Below are 12,610 nucleotides of genomic sequence, written 5' to 3'. Positions count from 1 at the left end.
AAACGCGGTTCATCAAATCCATGAACACTGCCGGTGCATTCGTTAGTCCAAACGGCACCACCGTAAACTCATAGTGACCATATCTAGTTCGGAAGGCTGTCTTGGGCACATCCTCCGGCTTAATCTTCAGTTGGTGATAGCCTGACTTCAGGTCCATCTTGGAGAACACACTGGCTCCCTTGAGCTGGTCAAACAGATCGTCGATCCTGGGTAACGGGTACTTGTTCTTGAGAGTCAGCTTGTTAAGCTCTCGGTAGTCCACACACATTCTCATGGTTCCGTCTTTCTTCTTGACAAACAGTACAGGTGCTCCCCACGGCGAGACGCTGGGTCTGATGAATCCCAGGTCCAGGAGTTCTTGCAACTGTACCTTCAGTTCATCCAGTTCCTTTGGAGCCATTCGATATGGTGCCTTTGATACCGGGGCAGATCCTGGTTCTAGATCTATGGTGAATTCTACTTGTCGGTCTGGCGGTAGACCCGGTAGTGTGTCAGGAAACACATCTGGAAAGTCGCGAGCGACTTCGACTTCCTCTAATTTCCTCTCTTCTTTCTCCTCTTTGTTCAGGTAGACAAGGTATGCCGGACATCCTTTCTTCATCAACTTGCTGGCTTGCAGCATTGATATTACGGACTTCCGGTTTCCCATGGAGATTCCTTGAAAGCGAGCAGGTTCACCTTCGATGGTTTTAAAGGAAATTTGCCTTTCCTTGCATAGGATGGTGGCATGATTTTCAGCCAGCCAATCCATTCCCAGGATTATGTCTACGTCCCACATAATCATAACACTGAGATTGTTTGCTACAACCTTAAGTTCACCCAGAGTGATTTCTAAGCTCGAGCAAGTACGAGATATTTCTATCCGTCCTCCTACTGGGGAAACTACTTCCATCCCATGTTCAGATTCTTTCGTCTCGAGTTTCAAAGTAGTCACGCAATGAGCAGATATAAAAGAATGCGAGGCACCAGTATCAAACAGAAGCATAACGGGTGTGTTGAAAAGCTTACCCATACCTGCCAAATTTCCCTGGTTCACCTCTGGCTGCTTCTGTCTCATCGCATAAGCTCGAGCCTGTGTTGGGAGTTTCGGCCTCTGCTGCTGATTCCTTGGTGTCTGCTGTGAATTTGATCCAGGTTGAACATTCATTGCGCGCAGTTGTGGGCGCTGAGCTGACGGGTGAAGTTTTGCTCCCGTCCCTGGGTTCTTGCTTGGGCAGTTCTTCGCAAAATGTCCAGCTCCTCCGCAGTTGAAGCAAGTATCAGCTCCTGCCTTGCAGATGCCGCCATGCAGCCTATTGCATCTAGGACACGGACTGGTTTTTGACATGTTCCCCCTGAAAGATCCAGGGGTAGTCTGGTATCCACCATATTGTGGCCTGCTTGGTCCATACCCTCCCTTCTTAGGATCAGGTTGAGCTCGTGGTCCTTCCCATCTCCTCTTGTCCCTGGGTGCTTGGGACTGAGCCGGGGGTGGAGTAGGGTTCACAGCTAGTGTAGTCTTTTCCCCCGGCATGGCTGCCTCGATGTCCAGTGCTCGTCCTAGAGCCTCAGTGTAGGACAGCCCTCCGTGGCTAGCCAGCGTCATGCGTATCTCGTGCCTAAGTCCAGTACAGAACTTTTCAGCCATCTTGGCGTCGGTATCTACCTGATCTGGGGCGTACCGAGCCATCTCACAGAACATCCGGTCGTAGTCCGTCACTGACATCCGTCCTTGCTTCAGATGGTAGAATTCAGTCTCCTTTTTCTTCCTGTAACTCTTGGGAATATACTTTTCATAGATTTCAGCTTTAAATTCCTCCCAAGTCATCTCTCCTAGTTGCATTTGAGCCATAGTCTTTTTCCTCGCCTCCCACCAAAAGTCTGCGGGTCCAGTCAGCTGAAAAGTCACACAGGACAGCCGCTCCTGGTCTGTGCAGTGTAAAAAGTCGAATATGCGTTCCAAAGCGCGGATCCATGTTTCTGCCACCGTTGGGTCTCCTAACCCGTTAAAAGTTGGTGGGTTCTGTCTCAGAAACATTTCCTCGACCCGACGATCCTGTGGTTGGGGTGGTGGCGGTGGTGGAACTGGCGATGGAGGTGGTGTTACCTCATTCCACTCCTCTTGCACTTCCCCTTCATAGATTGGGAGGTTGTTTCGGGCTTGTCCTCTGCCCCTTCCATGTCCTCGGCCTCGCGGCCTGCCTGCTCTCCGTGGTGGCATCCTATAATTTATAAAATTTTCTCATTACGTACACAACATACACGATAGCTAAACGGAAAGCTTGGATTTTTAAGATATAAACGAACACCGCTCTTCAAGATAAAGAGATCATACATAATCGCAAGTCTAGTACACCATCAAACAAGTTTGCCTCGAAAGGTCTTTTTACAAAAGAACGTACATCCAAGTACGCATCATGAAGCTCCTATACTGCGGAACATCACCAAAAGTACTTAGCCACTGCCCGTCTAACAGCTCGGGTCTTACGTGCTAATCCAAAAGAAATCTACTACCAATCTCAAAAGAAACACTACATCAGAACGCCATCATACTAAGACGTTCTGATGGTACAAGCCACCTACCGCTCCTCGTCTGATCCTAGAGAGCTCAATCCTGAACTCCCCTCAAAGTCATCATCACTATCCACAACCAGGATAGGATCCTCAAGTGCCGCCCCTGGCATATCCTCGAGCGCTGGGGGTAGAGCTGCGACCATCGGGAACAGGACCTCCTCTAGGTCCATCTCAGCGCGGATGGCCTGCAGCCAAGCCATCCTCTCCTCCGACTGCTGACGGAACCTGGCGCGGAGGTCCTCCACCCAGGGGTGAGCTGGTGGTGGCTCGGGTGCCTCGACTGCCTGTCTCACCCTCTCCGGGGCCCTCTCCTGAGCTACCATGGGGTGAGTCATCCGGACCTCTCCCGGACTCTCATCCTCGTCGGCAACCACCATCGGGGCCTTGCCTCGCCCCTCTGGATCGTGCCTAGCTCTTTCTGGCTCTGGCGTCCCTGGATGCCGGGACGGTCCTGCCTCGTGGTCGTGGCGGCCCAAGGTGCTGCCCTCGGGAGGGGTCGACATGCTCCACTGGAGTGGGGGTGGTGGAAAGTCGCCCTCCGCAACAGGTGGAACGTCCTGGAAATGGACATACTGTAAGAAGATGAATGATATAAAGCCGCGAAAGTCCCCAATCATCTCCTGGGTATCGACCCTCCTGTAAATGTAGCTACTGGACATCCAAGCGGCCCAGACCCTCCACTCATCGGGAAGTACAGAGATCAGCTGGTGGATGCCATCAAGCTCGGTGGTACCATACTCGTGGGTCCTTTCCCACAGCACGTAGAATCGGCACAGAATCGGCAGTATGCCCTCTCCGTCATACGGGCGGTAAGATCGGTATGCACGAAGCAAGTACTCCGCTAGGCTCTCGTAAGCATCAAGCGTAGGTCTGGCTGGGTCCCGTCCCTCCATCTGCACGGAGGTGGATCCCGAGTCAGAGAGTGCAGTCGTAAGAAAACGTAAAGAACGTAAAGGCGATGCATGCGAGTCTAAGGTATCACCAACTGGAGCCACTATACTGTGATCTATCGTCATTAGACTAAGTTCTCATCTCAAACTATTGTTCCGTAAGGCTTTTGTGGTGAAGAACACCAATTTCTTTGGATTTAAACGAGTGACTTGGTCACCGTGAGGATCCATCTTGTGCTAATTTCTTATAGCACCGTTCCTTGTCTTTCTGTCTTAACAGTTGCCCCTCTTGTGCTCTCACGCACTGGGCGTTGGTTTTCTGGCTAAAAGTCGTGTTTCCTTGGCTCACACTTTCATACTCAACTTTGTGATGCATCATCTATCTAAAAAAAAAAAAAATCGATTGCTCGGGAAAGCAACCATAGGATTTATAGTTCATCCTTCGTAGTCCCAGTTTGAACTACATTCTCTAGGAAAGTTCTTATTTCCCTTCGATTCTTCTTTATTTCCTTTATCAGGAGGGCATCCTCGTCGCACTTGGTTCTAGCGACCTCAAAATCTCACTTCTTTAACTTTCACCTCGGTTGAATGTCCAGGAGCATTGATCGAGTCGATTATTCGAAAGGATCTAGTGAACGAGTCTAGATCTTGACTGAAGAAGTGTGTGGATAGCAGAGCCGGAAAGAAACTAGGGCTCTGATACCACTCTGTCACGACCCAATTCTCGTTAAGGATAACGAGATTGAGTAATTCGCGACTAATGGGGGATTAAAGAAGCGGGGATAGAAAGGGGGTAGAATCTGAAGAACTTGCCGAAGCCAAATGATGGATATCACAAAATAAGAACCAAGTATTCGGTTACAATTTCTCAAAACAGAGTAATTCAACAAGTCAAATGAATCAGAGTTCGATGATGAGACATTTCTATTCTCATTTAACAAAACACAGCGGACTAGGTCCCTACTGAACGACTTCGTGTATGAGGACACGAATCGCCTGGGAATCCACACGATTATTTACTAGCATCGACTCCGATCAATTCTCCTCTCTCTGGGCGTTCAACCTGCACATTTATAAATACATGCAGGGCTGAGTACAGGAGTACTCAGTGGACACGTGCCGAAAACAAAACATACAAATATAAGTTGTCATCCATCCACAGTATCACGCGGGGTTTTCTCAAAAGGCCCGAGCATACTAAATTCTTTTGTGATCTTACAAGTCCGACTGCAGTCTAAGTTCTTTCGTATTCTACCATGTCTGAGAAACTAGTGTGTCGTGAAGGTGGCCACCTTCAACGAACACCCTCGCCGGCCAACCTCTCTCTAGGATGGCTCACAGCTCTTGTGCACATTTTTCCGAATAGGATTTGCGGTCCTATAGGGAACCGAATTCGTTACTAACCTTTCGGCATCGCCAAAAGTCTCGGCATATAGCCCCTTTCAGACAGGTCTCAAAAACAATTATTTTATGGCATGACAACAACTTTGAAAGAGATGATCACATTTTCATTTTTCAGAAATGATATTTCATAACTTCAAAACATTTGCTTTATATCCACACTATAGTGCTGGATATTGAAAGAAAGCCCACCTGTTATGCTTATCTCCAATTAACAATTCCTCGTTCGGCCTCTCTTGCCTCTTGAACAATTTCTCCTTGCTCGGTGAACTCTTTCGGCCTGCCCTTCTCACTGTCGCTGCTCCGCTCCGCCGCTCCCTACTCCGCTGCACTCCTTTGCCTTCCAAGATTTTGGTAATTATGTGTGTGGAGTGGGGAGGGGAGGGCGGTATTTATAGGCCAAAGCCTTGGCTAGTGAGGGCTGATCCTTGGGAGGCTTCCATGCCTAGATTAGTGAAATTCTTGAGGGGAGGAAGTCCTTTGGCGGTTGCTTGAGCCTTGGTGAAAGGGAGTCCTTACTTCCACCTTTGGTTGTCCTTGCTTGCCAATTATTTCTTCTTTGAGCTTGTGTCCCACCTTTATCCTTTGTGTCAAAATTTTAATCCCCAAGTTCATGCTAAAATTTTGCAGGTGGAAAGGCTGTCCTTCTTGATGTTTGGTGGGAGCAGGAACCGAGAAGAGAGGGGATGGGGAAAGAGAAAAGGATTCCTCTGCATCTTCTTAGCTTTCTTACCAAAATAAATAGCTTCTAGCTTTTTTCTACTAGGGTTGAAAGGATGGAATGGAGGAGGTAGTGTAGCTATGTGAAGTCTCTTTCACATGTGAAAACTTGTACAACTTGTATTGTCTTTTCATTGTACTATTAGCATCCCTATTCTTCATTAGACATTTGGATGTAGAGTTATTTGTATGCACTCACTTTTCCTTTATAAAAGTATCACAAATTACTTTTATTCTTGCACCCTTTTCTTTTGTATACCAATTATCTCATGAAGTTGTATTTGCTTTTTCTTCAACCAATTCCAATAATCTCTTATTTAAAATCTTGCTATTTAAATAGAAATCCTTGTTGCACTTAAACTTTCCTCCTCAACAAAATACTTAATTCGATTCGACGTCGAAGATTACAACAAGATATCCTTCGTTCATACGGACATTAATCGCGCTAAAAGAATCTGATAAAACGATTAAAAATCCGGGGCGTCACACTTGAGAACCGTCCTAGCAACTCTAAGGGACGAGAAATTATATGCCAAGTTCAGTAAATGCGAGTTTTGGCTCAAGGAAGTGAACTTTCTTGGACATGTAGTAACCTCAGATGGGATTCGTGTAGACCCGGCCAAGGTGGAAGCTGTACAGGAATGGAAGTCACCTTCTACACAAAATGAAATTCGAAGCTTCTTAGGACTGGCAGGCTATTATCGAAGATTCATTGAGGGATTCTCGAAGATAGCAAGGCCAATGACACAACAACTGAAAAAGGGAGTCAAGATGAATTGGACACCAGAATGTGAGGCGAGCTTTCAGTTGTTGAAGGAGAAATTGACCACCGCACCAATTCTAGCTGTGCCGGAGTCAGGGACTGACTATGCGGTGTATACGGATGCGTCGAAGGTGGGACTCGGATGTGTGCTTATGCAGAAGGGGAAAGTGATTGCATATGCATCGAGACAAGTGAAGCCCCATGAGCTGAACTATCCGACACATGACTTAGAACTGGCAGCCGTGGTACACGCACTGAAGATCTGGAGACATCATCTCTATGGAGTCCGTTGTGAGATATATACGGACCATAAGAGTCTAAAGTACTTCTTTGAGCAAAAGGAGTTGAACATGCGCCAACATAGATGGCTCGAGTTGGTGAAGGACTACGATTGTGGTGTAAATTACCATCCGGGAAAAGCAAACGTAGTGGCCGATGCTCTTAGTAGGAAGTCGCAATCTCAGCTGGCCACCTTTCTTACTATCGAGGAGAGTTTAATCCAAGAGTTCAGTAAGATGCGGTTGGAAGTAGTGAGAATGCCCGAGACTGTGGAGGGAATAATAGCCACGTTGGTGATGGAACCCGACTTAAGAGCCAGAATTGTGGAAGCTCAACGGCGGGATACGTTACTAGAAAAGATTCGCTCAGAAGTGAGGGCGGGTGAACTCGGAAACTTTCACGAGGCAGCAGATAATGGTCTCACATACAAGGGAAGGTTGTGTGTGCCTAAGGATGAAGGCCTGAGGATCGAAATCATGAGAGAAGCACATGAAACCCCATACGCTGCACACCCAGGAAGCACCAAGATGTATCAAGACTTGAAGGGGCAATTTTGGTGGAACGGTATGAAAAAACATGTTGCAGCTTTTGTGGAGAGATGCCTAGCATGTCAACAAGTAAAGGCGCTACACCAACGGCCCTATGGGAGATTGCAACCCCTTGAGATTCCAGAATGGAAGTGGGAACATATTGCAATGGACTTTGTGACAGGACTGCCAAAATCCCAGCGAGGAAACACTGTGATTTGGGTGATTATAGATCGCCTCACCAAATCTGCTCATTTTGTACCGGTTCGTGCTACCTATGGATCCAACCAGTTGGCTAAGATATATGTGCGGGAGATTATACGTCTGCATGGAGTACCAGCGACAATTACATCCGATCGCGATGCCAAATTTACATCTAGGTTTTGGACGAGCCTGCAGCGCGAGTTGGGGACTAAATTGAATTTTAGTACTGCCTTCCACCCACAAACCGATGGGCAGTCAGAGAGAACGATTCAAGCCTTAGAGGATATGCTGCGAGCCGTGGTGCTAGATCGAGGTTGGGGTTGGGAAGAAGTGTTGCCATTGGTTGAGTTCGCGTACAATAATAGTTACCAAGCGACTATCAAGATGGCTCCATATGAGGCATTGTATGGAAAGAAGTGTAGATCGCCACTTTATTGGGATGAAGTGGGTGAGAGAAGAATTCTCGGACCAGGCTCTGTAGAAGAGATGATAGAGATTGTTCGACAAATCCGTGGGAGGATCAAGGAGGCGCAGGATCGACAGAAATCATACGCCGATGCTCGGAGGACCGATCTACAATTCGAGGTCGGAGAAAAGGTCTTTCTGAAAGTTTCCCCTTCTAAGGGAATAACTCGTTTTGGTGTGAAAGGAAAGCTGAGACCCCGATTTATCGGTCCGTATGAGATTTTGGATAGAGTCGGCGCGGTAGCATACAGATTGGCCCTACCACCAAGCTTTGGGAATGTGCACAACGTCTTCCATGTGTCACAATTGAGGAAGTACGTGTTCGACCCCACACACATAGTTCACCAAGAAGAGATGATGGTCCTAAATCCCGATCTAAGTTATGAGGAGAAGCCCGAGGCCATTTTGGATCGAAGGGTGCAAGAATTGAGGAATAAGTCAATTGTTTCGGTGAAAGTACGGTGGAGGAATCATGGGGTCGAAGAAGCAACATGGGAATTAGAAGATAAGATGAGAGAGAAGTTTCCAGAGCTGTTTGAGTGATCTAGGAAATTTCGGGACGAAATTTCTTTTAAGGTGGGAGGAATGTAATAGCCGAGAAAAAAAAAATTTTGATTTCTTTTTAGTTAAGGTTTGATTTTGTGAATATCTTGGTTAAGATATGTGTGGTAAGTCTTAATTGATTTATATTATTTATGTGTGTGGATATTTAGTTTTTATGATTAATTGAAAAACAAAATAAAATCCTAATTAACAATTAAATCTCTCTCTCTCTCTCGGTTTCTCTCCCTCTCCCCACTACTTCCTCAACCTCTCCCCACTCCCACTTAACCGATACACTCTCTCCTTTCCAATCTCTCCCCCACATCGGTTTCTCTCTTTTCTCTCTCGCAATCGTTCTCTCATCACGGTAAGGTTTCTCTCTTTCTCCCTCTCGGTTCTCACCTTTCCCTCATTCACTCCCTCTCATCGGTTTCTTGGTTTCATCAAGGTGTTAATTCCTCTCGTTTTGAATCGGAGTCGGAGAAGGGAAAGCTTTCGACCCTTATTTGAACTCTCCGGGAAAGGTAACCCAAGACCCTAACTCATGATAATTTCGAAAACACATGCATTTAGGGCGTTTTGAATGTTTTAGATGCTGAATAGGCTTTGTGATTATGTGTTTGTGTGGGGTATGTCTTCGGTGGTGACTGACAGTGGGTTCCGACCCCTTTTTGACTGAGCAAACGATCTCCTTTTAGTACGAAATTTTAACTGTATAAACTTTGGTGTGTCTTCTGTGTGGTGTGTAAATTTCAGCTTCATTGGATGTCGGATGATTTTATAATGATTTTTGTAAGTAAACTGCGCTTTTCTGATGGATGTATGTTTTTGGGGGATGTATTTGTGTGCAATGGGGGTGAGTCTGGGTGCTTCGATAGTGTGAGGTATGTGGATGTGTTTGGCCAGGGGATGGCTCGGGGAAAACAGCGTTTGGTTCGGGTGGTTTGTGTGTGTTGGCCGAGAGTTTTAGGGTTCGGCCTAGGGCAGTGTTGTGGAGAGTTTTGAAGGGTTGATCCCATGGGTTTGGGTGTGTTTTGGGATGTAGAATGTATGGTGGGAATGTCGTATAAGGTTTGAGAATCGTGGGTCGGGGGAAAACGGGTGTACACTTGATCGGGCCAGGTGCCGAGCCAGATGCCGAGACAGGTGCCGAGCCAATGCCGAGACAGGTGCCGCGCCAGGTGCCGAGCCAGATGCCGAGACAGGTGCCGAGCCAGATGCCGAGACAGGTGCCGAGCCAATGCCGAGACAGGTGCCCGCGCCAGGTGCCGAGCCAGATGCCGAGACAGACGCCGAGCCAGTGCCGAGCCAGGCGGCCGAGACGGTCGGCCGAGGTGCCGAGCCAGGCGGCCGAGACGGTCGGCCGAGGTGCCGAGCCAGGCGGCCGAGACGGTCGGCCGAGGTGCCGAGCCAGGCGGCCGAGACGGTCGGCCGAGGTGCCGAGCCAGGCAGCCGTGACGGTCGGCCGAGACACCGAGCCAGGCGGCGAGACAGCCGGCCGAGGTGCCGAGCCAGGCGGCCGAGACGCCGATCCTTTTTCCGAACCTTTTCCGAGCCAAGTGAGCCGTTTGCACAGTGAGGGTATGCCGGGGGTATGAGTGTTGCGTGTGTGTCGTGTGCGCGTCTTGAGTACGTTGTATGCGTGTCGGGTGCGTGCGTGGTGTGTTTCGGACGTGTGTTTTTGTGTGATTGACTTATAAGATGTTGTTAAGTGTGCGTACGTGTAACGTGCTAGATGTCGAAGTCATCCACGTAGGATTCATGCATTGTCGTTTAAACCCCATCTTTCCTGATTCTAATTATGATACTTATTTATCTTTCAAAAGGGTGATCTTTTACGAGGAAATTGTGGTTGAAGAAGGAAACTGTTTAAAAGCTAAGCAATCGAGGTGGGCTTTTCTACCCTACTATTTTGTGGGTTATCTTTAATACGGACGATGTTCTGGAAATGTTTATGGAGATGAACTGTTTGTCTTGCCAACTGTTTTGTTTTGAAACCTATCTGAAGTGGTTTACCACATATGTTTAATCGAATTCGGGTCTGTTGGGCTGCGAACCCTCAGGCTAGTGTACACGAGATCGGGAGCCATCTGAGAGCAAGTTGGCCGGTCTAGTTGACCTGGGGTGTGGCCACGCCCCTTGTCACCCGTTGGATCAGATAGTGTATGATGGTGGGAATAAGGGTGGCAATATCTGAAAATGACTGCGCAGTCGAATTTATGAAATATGTTTTAGTGTACTTGGGTTATTTTCTTTACACTTAAAACCCCAAGGTTACACTGTTATGGCATGACAAACTATGATTTTGGCGTGTGTCCACTGAGTGCAATAAGTACTCAGCCCTGCATGTTGTTTTCTTAATGTGCAGGTTGAGCGACGATGGGGATGACGGATGTTGAGCAATTAAAGTCAAAATTGTGTTTTTTCTTTGCCTTTTGGATGGTGTCGTGTCGTCATACCCGGCATTATCTATCTCTTGGTCTTTTCCGCTGCTTTATAATCCGATACAATGTTTTCATTTAAACTCTGTTTACTTTAACTTTAGAAATGTCGCTACAGTACATTGTTTTGAAGTGAACTTCCTCTAATTAAACGTTTTCGGGTCGAGTATTCTTGTTCTCCCCTTTCTTCCCCGCTTCTTTATTCCTCCCCTAGTCGCGGTCCACCGTACTTCCTATCCTTAGGAAATGCGGGCGTGACACTCCTATTGTTGGACGAAGGGAGTACTTATGATGTAGTACTACGTAACATCATCTAACTGTTTGTATTATAGGAAACACTAATCGTAAGATAAAATTGTCTAATTTAGGAACATAGGGGGTGTGATAAATTGCTAACTATTTGCTAATTGATAACTACTACCAATTCCTAGCTATTAGATCTTTTGTATTAATTAATTCAAAAAGGGCATTTTCATCAGTTTTATACATGGCAGTTTTCGTGACTCCCGCGATGTCAACGCGTAAAGTAATAATGTCAACTAAATGCATTAATATGTCAACTAAATTTGATTAACATTGAACATGCATATGATTGACATTATATGTACTATGTGTTGATGAGTCTGAAAGTCGAAAATATTGAAAATTCAAATTATCAAATTTTATCATCAAAACATATGCAATTCGGATTTTGTTAGAATACTCATAAAATTACCTTTAGTTATAGTATGTTTTATGAAAATCTAGTTTAAATCGAGATAGTTATATGAGTTTGAAGCTTTTGAGATATTTTTAAAAAGTTAGTTATAATTAATAAAATTCAGTTTCCATTAATACGTGTGATTGACATTGTTAAACAACTAGTTGACATCGTGTGAAAATTGATTTTGGCCTTTTTATTTTCAGATGGATGGCCTAGATTTGGTAATAGTCAATTTAAGGTATAGTTAGCGATAGAACTTTGAGACATATACACGTAATATAATTATATAAGGAGTGATCAAATATAAGATTACTCTTACATCCCACTAAATTATGCTAGGAGTTTAGTACTATTTGGTTGGTTGCTTATCGGTTAACAAATAACTAATATTTATTATTATATTCATGGAAAAAAAATTTGATATATTTGTGTGAAAGGATTGATAGTACTATATTAGGACCCGGTTTGATAAGAAATGTGAGATATGAGAAGATATGTAAAACAAATTAAGAAATACGGGCTCCATGTCAAGATATGCCGATATAAGATTTTTTTTCATTGTAATTAATAGAAAATAAATTATTTAAATTTGTATAGTATTAAATAACAGTGGTTTAACTTGACAAATTGGTGGTTACATAAACGTGGTTAAAGTAATAATTTTGGCAAGATGAGATGGACCCTTGTATTATATTGGGCTTTGAGTTAAGCTTAAATATGATATCAAATAATTAAAAATGTCCAAATATAATTCTTTATCTTGTTATTACTATGAAAATGTGTAAATAAACTGGAGAAGAATATACTTGAATAAAGGAGGGCATTTGCAGTTGTATACTTGTATGTCTAAAAGGGTGATTAATTATCTTATAATACGGATATATTGATATAGAACATAGATACGTTGATATTTGATTGATTTTAAAAAATATACGAATATTTTATTAGTATAATATTTTTTTGATATGGATATATGCAAATAGAATGTCTTTTAATTAATCATAAAATTATCTTTTATCTATACATCTTTGTGAAAAATTAATTAAAACTAATAGAATTGTGTGTAATTTAAAATTCGGTAGTAGTATATTTTTTATGAGGGAGAAAATGGTTACCACCAA

Source organism: Salvia splendens, chromosome 7 (genome assembly GCF_004379255.2).
Source record: "Salvia splendens isolate huo1 chromosome 7, SspV2, whole genome shotgun sequence".
In the NCBI taxonomy this organism is placed as follows: domain Eukaryota; kingdom Viridiplantae; phylum Streptophyta; class Magnoliopsida; order Lamiales; family Lamiaceae; genus Salvia; species Salvia splendens.
This window is presented reverse-complemented; position numbering follows the sequence as displayed.